The sequence below is a fragment of the Vombatus ursinus genome, unplaced genomic scaffold (assembly GCF_900497805.2).
Source record: "Vombatus ursinus unplaced genomic scaffold, bare-nosed wombat genome assembly UNPS02014798.1, whole genome shotgun sequence".
NCBI lineage: Eukaryota > Metazoa > Chordata > Mammalia > Diprotodontia > Vombatidae > Vombatus > Vombatus ursinus.
Window position 1 is genome coordinate 31,863,700 of NW_020954576.1, and position 12,113 is coordinate 31,875,812.

At 38.8% G+C, this 12,113-nt stretch overlaps 1 pseudogene; it reads right to left on the reverse strand.

The window, feature by feature from the left end:
• Window positions 1-4,353: 4,353 nt before the first annotated feature.
• On the reverse strand, window positions 4,354-5,734 carry LOC114049708 (annotated as a pseudogene).
• Window positions 5,735-12,113: the final 6,379 nt, after the last annotated feature.

Genomic DNA, 12,113 nt, shown 5'->3' on the forward strand with positions numbered 1-12,113 from the left:
AAGTATCTGAAGGAGGATTTGAACTCAGATCTTCCTGTTGCCAGCACTATGATCTTCAATGCCACTTAGGTGCCTTAGCTTTTCTGTCTTCAACTCCAGTGCCTTCCCCTTTAAATCAAGGTAGAAAATATCAGAGCCAGCATGCAAGCCCAGGTCAAAACTGGTTCATTTGATTCCATAACCAGTTTTCTTTCTACCACATCACTCTGCACTTATTAGTCCAGCATTTGAGACCCTTTACAATCTGGGAGACTATGGCTCACTGGAAAACAAAGAAAGAAAGGAAGGAAGGAAGGAGGAAAGAGAGAAAGAAAGAAAGGAAGGAAGGAAGGAGAAAGAAAGAAAGAAAAAGAAGGAACGAAGGAAGAAAAGCAAGCAAGCAAGAAAGAAAGCAAACAAACAACAACCCATGGGATTTATAATTAGAGGACTTTAGTTTAAATCCTGCCTCTGACACTTATCATACCCATGTGACCTTGTCACTTAACCTTTCTAGGCTTCAGTTTCCTCAGGTGTAAAATGAGGTGATTGGACTGATTGCCTTCTTAGGTCCTTTCTTGCTCTAAATGTTTGATCATTTCTTTCTGTTGAATCTAAGATTGCTCCCCTCCATGGGCTTTATGCTCCAGGCAGATTGGATTGCTCATCATTTCATAAGCAGGATCTACCTTTTTACATCATGTTCCACCTGGAATGTTCTCCCCATTATCTCTGACAATGGAAACCTACTTGAATTTCATGATGCAGCTTTTGTGAAGCCTTCCCTGATCTCTCCTTGTTGCAAAATAATCTTTGCTTCCTCTAAAGAAACTCAAAACTCTCACAACACTTTGTTTTCATAAGTTTATAGGGTCATAGACTGAAAGATGGAAGGGACTCTGGAGGCCATTTGGTCCAACTCCTTATTTTTACAAACAAGGAAACAGAGGCTTGGAAAGATTAAATGAGTTGGTCATTTAAGGTAATAGATAATGGATATAAAGGTCAAATAGGTAATAAACATCAGAGGTGGAATTTGAATCTAGGCCCTCTGACTCAGTGGAAACAATGAACATGAACTTGGACAGACTTTGAGAGATAGTGGAGGATAGGAGGGCTTGGTGAACTATGGTCCATGGGGTCATGAAGAATCAGACACGACTGAACATCTGACTCCAGAGTCAGTGTTCTTTTTTGCTGTAAAATGAATCTACTTTTATTTTTCCCTGAATGTATTCAATTTAAAAAGAATTATTGTAGCTATGTATATGCCTTTTCACTCAGTCTAGAATGTAAGGTCCTTGAAAGTATATATTTTCACTTTTACATCTCCCTCAGTGCCTAACATGTTTCTTTGCACACAGTAGGCACTTAATGTTTGTTGGATGCTATTAGTTAATGTGACTTTAAATGGGTCCTTTTATCTTTCTGTGCCCATTATCCATCTACAAAATTGGAATGATAGTTGTTGCCTCATAAAGCCCATAGATGTGAAGATCAATGAGATTAGATTGAAAAAAAAAAACTAAAAACCTTTTCTGACCTATACTTGTTCTTCCTCTCATACAACATTCTGTCTCCCATTTCCAAGCTTTTGTACAGACGGTCCTAGAATCACAGAATGGCAGAATTCGGGAGTTGGAAGGGACATCAAAGGCCATCTCATCCAACCTAGACAGGAAACAAATCTCCCCATTTAACCATTCTGTAGAGCAATTTGTCGCTATGCCAAAAGGGCTATAAAATCATGCATACCCTTTGACCTAGCAATACCACTGCTAGGTTTGTATCCCAAAAAAATCAAAAAGAAACAGGACCTACATATACAAAAATATTTATAGTGGCTCTTTTCTTTGGGTAAAAAATTAGAAATTGAGGAGATGCCCATCAGTTGGGGAATGACTGAACAAGTTATGGTATGTAATTATGATGGAATACTATTGTACTGTAAGAAATGATGAGGAGGCTGTTCTCAGAAAAACCTAGAAAGACTTGCATAAGCTGATGCAAAGTGAAATGTACTATGTACAAAGTAACTCCAGTTTTGTAAGATGATAAGCTGTGAATGACTTAGCTATTCTCGCGACATAATGATCCAAGAGAACTCTGAAGGACATACGAAGAAAAATGCTATCCATCCCCAGAAAAAGAACTGATGGCATCTGAATACAGACTGAAGCATACTTTTTTTTAACTTTCTTTATTTTTCTTGAGGTTTTTGTTTTTTGTTTTTTTTTTTGGTGTGTAACATGACTATTATGGATGTGTTTTGCATGACTATACATGTATAACCTATATCAAATTGCTTGCCTTCTCAATGAGGAAGGACAGAACATAGAACTCAAAGTTTTAAAAACAAATGTTAAAAATTGTTTTTACTTGGAACTAGAGAAAAATAAAATACTAAATAAATACAAAAAGAAATTAAAAAAAGAAAAGAATCTCCCCCATAATGTACCTGACAAGTATTCATCATCATCGCTTCTGTGAAGATCTTCAAGGAGGGTTAACTTTTCACCTCTGAAGTCAGTTCATTCTACTTGTGGACACTTCTAATTATTAGAAGTTTTCTTCTAATGTTTTTTTTCTAATTGTTAGATAGAATGGGCAGTTCGTTAGTCAGTTAACAAGTATGTAATAAACTCTTACTAAACGCCAGACACTGTGCTAAATGATGGGGATACAAAAAAAATGCAAAAAACATACTTCTGTCCTTGAGGAGCTCACATTCTAACTACATATGTACAAGATATAGATAATGTAAATGGAAGAAAGTCTAAGATAAAAGACCCTTGGGGTGGGGAGAAGGGATAGAGAAGGACTTAGGAAAAGGTCTCCTGAAGAAGGTGAAATTTGAATTGAGTCTTGAAGAAAGCCAGGGAAGTTAGAAGGCAGAAGTAAGGGTGGGTGGGAGAACATTTCAGTTATGAGACACAGTCAATGCAAAGGTATAGACTCAGGAAACTGAGTGAGTGTGTGGGAGAATGGCAGTGTTGCTGGTAGTAAAGTGTAAGAAGACTAGAAAGACAGGAAACAGCCAGGTTATGAATGGCTTTAAACGTCAAATAGAACATTTTATTTTTGATCCTGGAAGTAATAAGGAGCCACTAGAGTTTATTGAATAGGGAGGGAACATTATCAAACTTGTACTTTAGGAAAAGCTCTTTAACAGCTTAGTGGAGGATGGATTGGAGTAGATAGTGATCTGAGCCAGGGAGACTAATTGAAAGGCCATTGCAATAGTCACAGTGAGAACTGATGATGACCTGTATGAGATGGGTGGCTGTGTGAGTGAAGGAGATGGAGACAAGAGATCTCATAAACATAGATATAAAATTATTTGAAAGCAGATTGGGTAAACAGAAGAAGAGTGGGAAATAACAATATGTTGGGAATATGTTGCATATTGTGAGACATATTGTTACACTTTATGTAAGCCCACGAATATAAAGATAGAAGAATAATAGATAAGATTTATGTGAAGCTACAAGTAGAAAGACATAGGAGTTATATTGTAGTGTGATACTTTGTGGACATGGACAATGCTTTCCTAATTCAGTCCCTGCTATTGACTTAGAAGAGTGTAGCAAACATAATCATAGTAGATGGAATGCTGATTGTCTGTTTAAACCACTATCTAGACCATTTTTCTCATCCATAGATTGGGAGAAATCACATTCCTCTTGGGTATTAGCAGCTTATTCACATTGGAGCTGTGTAATCATTGTTTCTGGTCATCAGTATGCATACATTTTTCTTCCTATCTTTTCTTTATCAAAATAGTTAAAAATATACCTCTCTTTCCATCTACATACTAAATTGCATCACCTCAGAGTGCTGCAGCAATTTTTAGAAATTTTCAAGTGTATTCTATAATGAAAAATTGCGCTTGGCACTAATTTAAGTTAACTAATTAACCAAGAAAAAATTCTTGGTAGAGTTATCATAGGTCCACCCCCTAGTGGCCAGAATCCTACCTGGCTATACCATTTCTTTCTTTCTTTCTTTCTTTCTTTCTTTCTTTCTTTCTTTCTTTCTTTCTTTCTTTCTTTCTCTCTCTCTCTCTCTCTCTCTCTCTCTCTATCTATCTATCTATCTATCTATCTATTTATTTTTTCCAATTCAACAAGCATTTATTAAACATTCTAGTCACTGGGTATACAAAGAGCATAATGAAATAATTCCTGATATGACATAGCTTACATTCTACTGGGTCTAGAGAAAACATATACAAAAATGAAATAGGAAAAGTTATTCTCTGTAGCAGGGCAGGTAGGTACAATTATTTTCATACAACAGAGTACTCAGGAATTGGGGTAATATAGTGCCTGAGGTCCATTTGGCCAATTATGTATATTTCTTGATTTCTCTCCATTAGGGGCAGATTGTAAGAGAGCAATCATTTGTCAGGACTTTCTTAGAAAGGTAGAAAAAGGGTATGAGGGGTCCTGAGAATGAACTGATAGGAAAAGTATAAATTAGATTTTTATTTTTTACATGATAAAATGATATCTCTTCATGTTCATAGTCAAGGAAAATTCCCACCTTTAAGTTGGGCACACTGACCTGGCGGTATTTTATACGGACTTGGGAATAAAGATTATGCTGGGCTGTGGCATAAAGGTGGTAGGAATTGTGTACCTGTACAGTCCTAAGCACAAGGAAGTCTTGAGACTCTTTTGATTTTTTACAGATGCCAACACCCCAGATAGTGTTATTTGGCACCTCCACCTTCCAGTAATATCTCCCTGAAATAAAGGACTGAGTACCAAAAACTTGTGCAAAATCATTGTCAGATGCTTCCTTCTGGACACCTCCATATTTCACATTCTTCAGATCCTCAGATATGATGAGACCTGGATCAGCTGTGTTGCAATCCAGAGTGATGTTCACTTTAAAATTGAAAATCCATTCCATAACTCCAGAGATGGGAAGGCTAGTCATTCCTTTGTGGAAGGGTTCTGTTTCCTTGTGCAGCACAAATGCATTCCTATTTAAGACTCCTTTCATATCCTGGAGCAAATCCAGATCTGGTTTCTTACACTCCTCTTCTAACTCTGTGGTCCTCGTCCTTAATTCTTGATCCTGGTTGGACAATCCACTAATTCTCTTGTTCAGGCCTTCTAAAATGGCCATCCCCTGTGTTTGGACATATGATAGACATGTGTTTTTCTCTTCACTTAGCAATTGTTTCATTTTCTGGAATTCAGACAAAATACTCTTCTTTTGAATTTCTATTTCTTCCTCCATCAATGCAAACTTAATCTTGTCATTGGCCATTTGTTGAACAATGTTCTCAGTTTTCCTCCACAAATTAGTCAGTTTCTTGGAGTTTCCGCCTGAAGTTCTCAGCAGCCTTATCTATGTAACAGAGCTTGTGAGACTCATGCTCCTGAGATTGAGAACAGGACACACAGACTGGGCTCTGGTCATCCTCACAGAACAGCTTGTACACTTTCTGATGTACCTCATACTTGCCATGTTCTTCAGGGTACTGGGAACAACAAGGTCTTAGTTTTTTGGCAATGGCTGCCAGTTTCCCAAGTCAAACATTGGCTTTGAAATCCCTTAGCTGAGAGACATCCCTGCACTTTGGACAGAAGAAAAAGGTTGAGGCTTCCTGCCAGCTTCTGAGACAACCATGGCAAAAACTGTGGCCACATTCAATGGTCACTGAGTTTGTGAAGTAGTCCCTGCAGATGGAGCAGATGAGTTCTTTCCGGAGGTCTTCAATCAGCTCCAGGGAGGAGGCCATGTTTCCTCGTTTCTTTTGAGATGTTTTCTTCAACCTAAGCCTTTTTGTCTGCTTACTGCACACATAGGAAATCTCTCAGTCTGCCTTATCCCAGTCCTTTTATATATGCCTGGAAGCCCCTTCTTCCTTCAAGATGTGAATTCCTGGTTCTTACCGGGACCTGAGGCTTGTTCATACATTAGTAACTGCTCCCTAGTAGAGCTGAGAACCAAGGCATTCATACATCAAGGACCCTCCTTTCTTTCCTGCTGCTCCTCCCTTTTCAGAATCAAATGCAGGTCATAACCTTTCACAGATGGGTATGATGTGATTTAGGGGTTCAGGGGACCCTAAAATCACAACACACGGGTCCTGCTCAAAAGAATTTGGCCCAAGCTTTCTCTCAGTCAAAGACAAGGTTTATTAGAACATTGTCATATTGCGCAGACTCTTAAGGACTCTGAACATGAGTAAGCAGTAGCTAGATTACAAGAATCTCAGCCTATATCATTTATTTGACCTATGAACCTTTGAACTAGCTGTCCCCCTTCTCTGGGATGCTCTCTATTCTCTATTCTCACCTCTGCTTCTTAAAAGTCCTAGATTTCCTTGAAGACTCACTCCAACTGCCATATTCTGCCTTTCCTGGTCCTTCCAGCTTCTAGTGCCTTTCTATTCAGGATGACTACTTTGCATCTACTACCTGTCCATACCTGAAGAAACATATACCCACATTTGTACATGCAGCCTCCCCTATTAAAATATAAACTCATTGAGGACAGGGATAGTTTCATTTTTGTCTTTGTATCCATAGTGCTTAGCACAGTAGTAGGGGGTCTAATAAATGCTTGTTTGACTGATCTTCTAACCCCCCAAAAGGTATATCCTTCTATTTCATGTTTGGAATGCACTCCTTCTTCACCTCTGCCACATAGAATACTTAGCTTCCTCAAAGTTCAGCTGAAGTGTTTATTTTTCAAGAAGCCTACTTTGATCTCTTCCAGTTATGGTCCCTGACCTAAATAATTTTGTATGGACTTTGTATGTATTTTGCATTTACTTATCTGGATATGTGTTCTTTCCTCAAATAGAAAGCAATCTCCTAGAGGTGCTTTGAAAATTCATGTTGAATGAATGAATTATAGACAATACTATGAATGTCAGTGGCTTTAATTTTCACTGACTTTCCTTAGAAGGTGGTGTGATATAGTGGACAGAGTTAATGTTTAAAGTCAGAAAACCTGGGTTCAAGTCTTCACTTTGCTATTAACCAGCAAGGGTTGGAGGGAGGGAGGGAGGGAGAGAGAGAAAGATGGAAGGAGGGAGAGAGAGAGAGAGACAGAGAGAGAGAGAGAGAAACAGAGACAGAGACAGAGACAGAGACACAGAGAGAAACAGGGAGAGAGGGAAGGACAGAGACAGACAGACAGAGAGAAGAGGGGAGAGAGAGATAGAGAGAGACAGAGAGACAGAGACATAGACAGAGAGACAGAGACACAGAGAGAAACAGGGAGACAGGGAAAGACAGAGACAGAGAGAGAGAGAAGGGGGTGGGGGGAGGGATAGAGAGAGAGAGAGAGAGAGAGAATGAAACAGAAATGCTAGAGGAAAAAAAAAAGCCAGCTTGATTGGGTTGTATGAAGACCAAATGAAATGTAATATGGCTAAATAGTGGCCCTCACAAAGAAATTGTTGTCAAATGTCCCAACAAGTCTGGAATATTAATCTTTCAAATGATTGTAATTGTTCTCTGATTCTTTATTGCTTAGCATTCCCTTTTCTGTGTGGGAATAAACCTATCTGATCCATACCGGATTCATGTTTATATTCTGGGTACCTCTTTTACTTCGCTCCTTCCCCCTTATTGGGGAGGACTCGTTAGCCAAAAATAGACATATTCATCAGGAATCTGAGGTTAGGATCGAAATGAAGCCCTGAAAAACCTTACGGAGGACACTGGTAACCTAAAGGCAATGAATCCAGTGCCAATTGTGAGGGCCAGTAAAGAACAGGAATTGAGGAAGGTGTCATTGTGGTGGCCCTGGAGTAGTTTCTGACTAGCTTGTTGTGCTAAATATACATAATAAGTAACAAGGTAATCCATGAATTGTAGATGAAGGCAGAATAGCCCTCTGTGTAGGAATAAAAAATGGTGGATTTATTTTTGGCTAATAACTTTGAAAAGTAGATGAATGAGGCTATTCCTTATCAGTACCATTGTCTTCCAACAAAAGTCTTTTAAAGTCATCAACCATCAGGAAATTACTAGATAATACTTGTCTTCACACTTTTGCTCTCAACCTACTGATTTGTTTTTGTTGTTGTTGTCATTTTTTTTTTTGTGTGTGTATGTGTATTTGTGTATGCCATCTCCAAAATGCTGTTAGCTGAGCTTAGAGGTAACAACTTTTCTTTGATTTTATTCTTTTGCTACTAGGGTTAATGATTGATTGTTTATTTTCTATTATAAAAGGAATATGCCCCTTTTTGTCTTTGTCCACAATAGACCACTTAGGTTTAGTTTGTGGGTTCTAGCAGAGCTGGTTAGCTACTGACTAGACCTCCTGTGTTCTGGGGTATGTCTGGAAATTATCATGAAAGGGATCATCGGTAACTATTTGGTAGGCTGGCAGAGGTCCTTGGAATATCCTTTGTTTTAATATCAATAAATTATGCCTAGATAAGTTTCTTATAAACTGAGTTTTGATTTTCTCTCTCTCTCTCTTTTTTTTTTTTGAGACATCCTGGAGGTAATAATCTACTTAAAAGTGGAGTGAGTCCCAGGGCAAAGCTGACCTGACTGTTGATGAGTTCTCAAACATCCTTCAATCCCTTTATAAACAGCTCAGGCCCAGGACTCCATAAAACATTGATTTGACCATCTAGCAGGATTGCTGACTAGATATCTTCCCCACCCTCCATTCTGCCTCTCTCTGGGACTAAGAATCGAATCATCATAACTATTGCTATTATGAAGGGCATGCAATCTACTGCCCTGTAGCTCTATTCAGATTTCCTGTGATTCTGAGTTGCTGGCTACCTAAACTGAATGACCCCTCACCAGCACTCTTACTCCCTCATACCTATCCAAGTCAGTCATATCCTATGGTGTTGCTAGTCTACTCTACCTTATGCTTTCATTGTGCACTGTGGAAGTCATGTTATCTTTTCAACAAATTGATCTTATATTTTGTGCTTGCTTATGTGTGCATTTATTGTTTCCTCAGAGCAGAATGTGAACTTGAGAACAGGGACTGTTTTGTCTTGTCTTGTCTTGTCTTTGTATCCCCACCACCCAGTACAGTTATTGACATATAGTAGGTTTGTGAATTTGAATTGAATTTGAGCCTTGAAAAAAATTGTTAAAAAAACTTTAGCATTTGTCCAGGTCACAGAAATAACAAAACAATAGCTTACATTTATATCATTTAAGTTTTGCTAAGAACTTTACCAAAAATAACCTTGCAATTTATGTAGCCCCCTCTATTTATTCTCCTACCCCCCTTAGAGCATTCCCGTCAAGTGTTTAGACTTCCTAATGTTGGAGCATGCACAGATATTCTCTACCTTCTTCTAGGTATTTTGTGGAAATGAGCATGCATAGATATATTCTGCCTGCTAGATAAAAGAGGCCATTCTTTGCCTTGTTTCTTACCTACCCTTAATCACTGAATGGGTGTTGCCTCAGTCAAACTGAGACCTGTTGAAGACCTTAGCTTGAAAAGGTCAAGGTCCCCACTACCTCCTGATCTATATCTGGCTACTGGACCCAGATGACTCCAGAGGAGAAAATGAGGCTGGTGACTGCACAGCCCTCCCTCACTTAAATCCAATTCACTTGCCATGTTATGGCATCACCCCCCTGATGTCATGGTCCTCTTCAAGAACGAAATACAAATAACAACAAGCACAACAACATAGATTTCCTAATGTTGGATCATGCACAGATATTCTCTACCTTCCTCTCAGATATGAGCATGCGTAGATATATTCTGCCTGCTTCTAGCTGCTTCCAAATGATGACTCATGACTGGGTTGAGTCTCTCCAATTAGTTGCTAAGTTGGAAAAGTTGATGAAGTGGAGTGCCACACTAGGGTAGAGGAGATGACTTCTTCCTGAGAGGTCCCTTGGTGGAAATTAACCAGAAGAAATGTGACACTTGTAGGAGGTGGAAGAATGAAAGATCCTTCTTTGTCCTGGCATAATGGCAGGGCCAGGGGCCTCTATTTCTCACATGGAGCATTGATTTAAGAAACTGGATTTGACTGCCTTGCCTCTCCATTTGTTTTCCTTTCCACTAGCATAGACCTTGTGATCATCAAAAGAGGCTGCAAGACCTGTGAGTGCTGGTACCATTCAAGGGTAACATCTCTCAGAGTAGTTTCAATGGCAACTTCTGTATTAAGATTAGGTTTTCACTAAGGAAAACATTGGCATCAGAAAAGAGAGGGAAGCTCCAGAAAGACAAACCTTCTTGGTGTTTGACTGTGGATTGTACTAAGTGGAGGTGAAATGAAAAGTGATTAATAGCAACCTTCCAAAGAAACTGTATCCCTGCAAGGCTTAAATATTGACTTTTCAGCTTATCATACTAGTAGCTATAAGTTGTTGAATTTTATTCTAATCATTCTGTGATTCTTTATTGCTTAGCATTCCCTTTTTCTGTGTGGGAATAAACTACTAGTTCCAAGCATTATTACATTGTATGTTGAATACTTTATCTTCCCTTTTGAAGAGAGGAGGAAACCCTAGATCTGAGCTGAAAATAAAATCATTTCCAAGAGAAGCTGGTATGAGGATGTGGGACCAATGAATTTGAGAACTGGAGAGCCTAATTCCCTTACTAAGGAGGGGTTCACTCTTAGAGTATTGAGCCCAGGGCACATTAAAAATAGCAATCAGAGTAAGCCTTGTGGTCTCAACCAGGCAGTGCTTAGTCAGCCACTGTGCTAGGTATAATTATTATAGACTCTATTTTGTAGGCTTAGGGAGGCTAAGCAACTTGTCCCAAGTCATGCAGTCATGTAGCATCAAAGCCAGAATTCAAACCTAGCCCTCCTGACTCAAAGTCCCTACATTCAAGCATACATCATTAGTGAGACTGGATAGGTTCTTGTCTTATAAGAAACTGTTTTATCTATAGACATAGGCAGCATGCTGTGAGAAATGCCAAGAGCAGCATTCTTGTAGTAAAATATTTCTAGGTTTTATAACTTTAAACTCATTACCCTATTATGTGTATGACAAATGGTTCCAGACTACTTACCCAAGGGATTACAAGGGGGTTTGAAAGAAGATATGGCCTTTTAATTCTTCATAAATGATTAAACTCACTATGACTAGTTCAAGGGCAACTGCTCCAATACCTTCATTTGTCATAGGAAGAAACTGAGGCCTGGAGAACTTAAGTTACTTGTCTGAGGTCACACAGGTGATAAGGAGCAGAGCTAGGATTTGAAATTGCATCTTCTGACTCCCAGTCTTATGTTCTTTCCATTGCCATCACATATTCTTCAGAGTACTTTGAAACCAGGAAGTGCTACTGTATATTAAGCTAATTAATTCTCTTCTATTCAACTATAATGGCTGCAATTGAGAAAGGATATATGTAGGTTTATTTGGACACATTCAACATCACTAACTTCAACTAGCTTGAAGGAAGTCATTACATATTCATAGAAACAGGATATTAACTCAATTTTCTTATTCATTTTGACTCTTGGAGGCTCTATTTTTTAATTTCCACCATCTGAATAACTCTTTGCTTAGCTCCAAAGTTGAAAGCCACTTCTTGCTGAGATGGTGTGTACTAGATACGGTAATGGAACTTGTTTATCTGCAGCTCAAATTGTAGATGGGCTCAATTCACTGATTTCACTTTATTTCACTTAGAATGGAAAAGGCCTCTGCTCTGGAGACAGAAGTTGTGAGGCTAATTTCTGGCTGTGCTGCCTATCAGTTTCATGACCTCAGGCAATAACAACATAGATGGAGATTTATATATCATCTTAAGTTGGCAAAATATTTTTATGTATTAGCTCACTTAAACCTCACAACAGTACTATGAAGTAAGTACTACAGGTATGGTCATGCTCATTTCACTGTTGAGGTAATTGAAGCTCAGAGAGATTAAATGACTTGCTGTCCATCATGTAGTAAATGTTCAAAGGTAGTGTTTGGGTCTCTCCCCATTCCAGATGCTGCACTTTCTACCATATCATGCTGCTCCCTCATGGTGGTCATTTTCACACTCGGTCCCAGTCTGTCTACCTGTAAAAGGAAGGGGGTTGGACTAGCTCTAACATTTTGTGAGTCTGTAATACTGTAAAACATTTATCAAGCAGCCACCAAATACAATCAAGTTCACAAGCATTTATTAAGCACTTACTATGTGCCAGG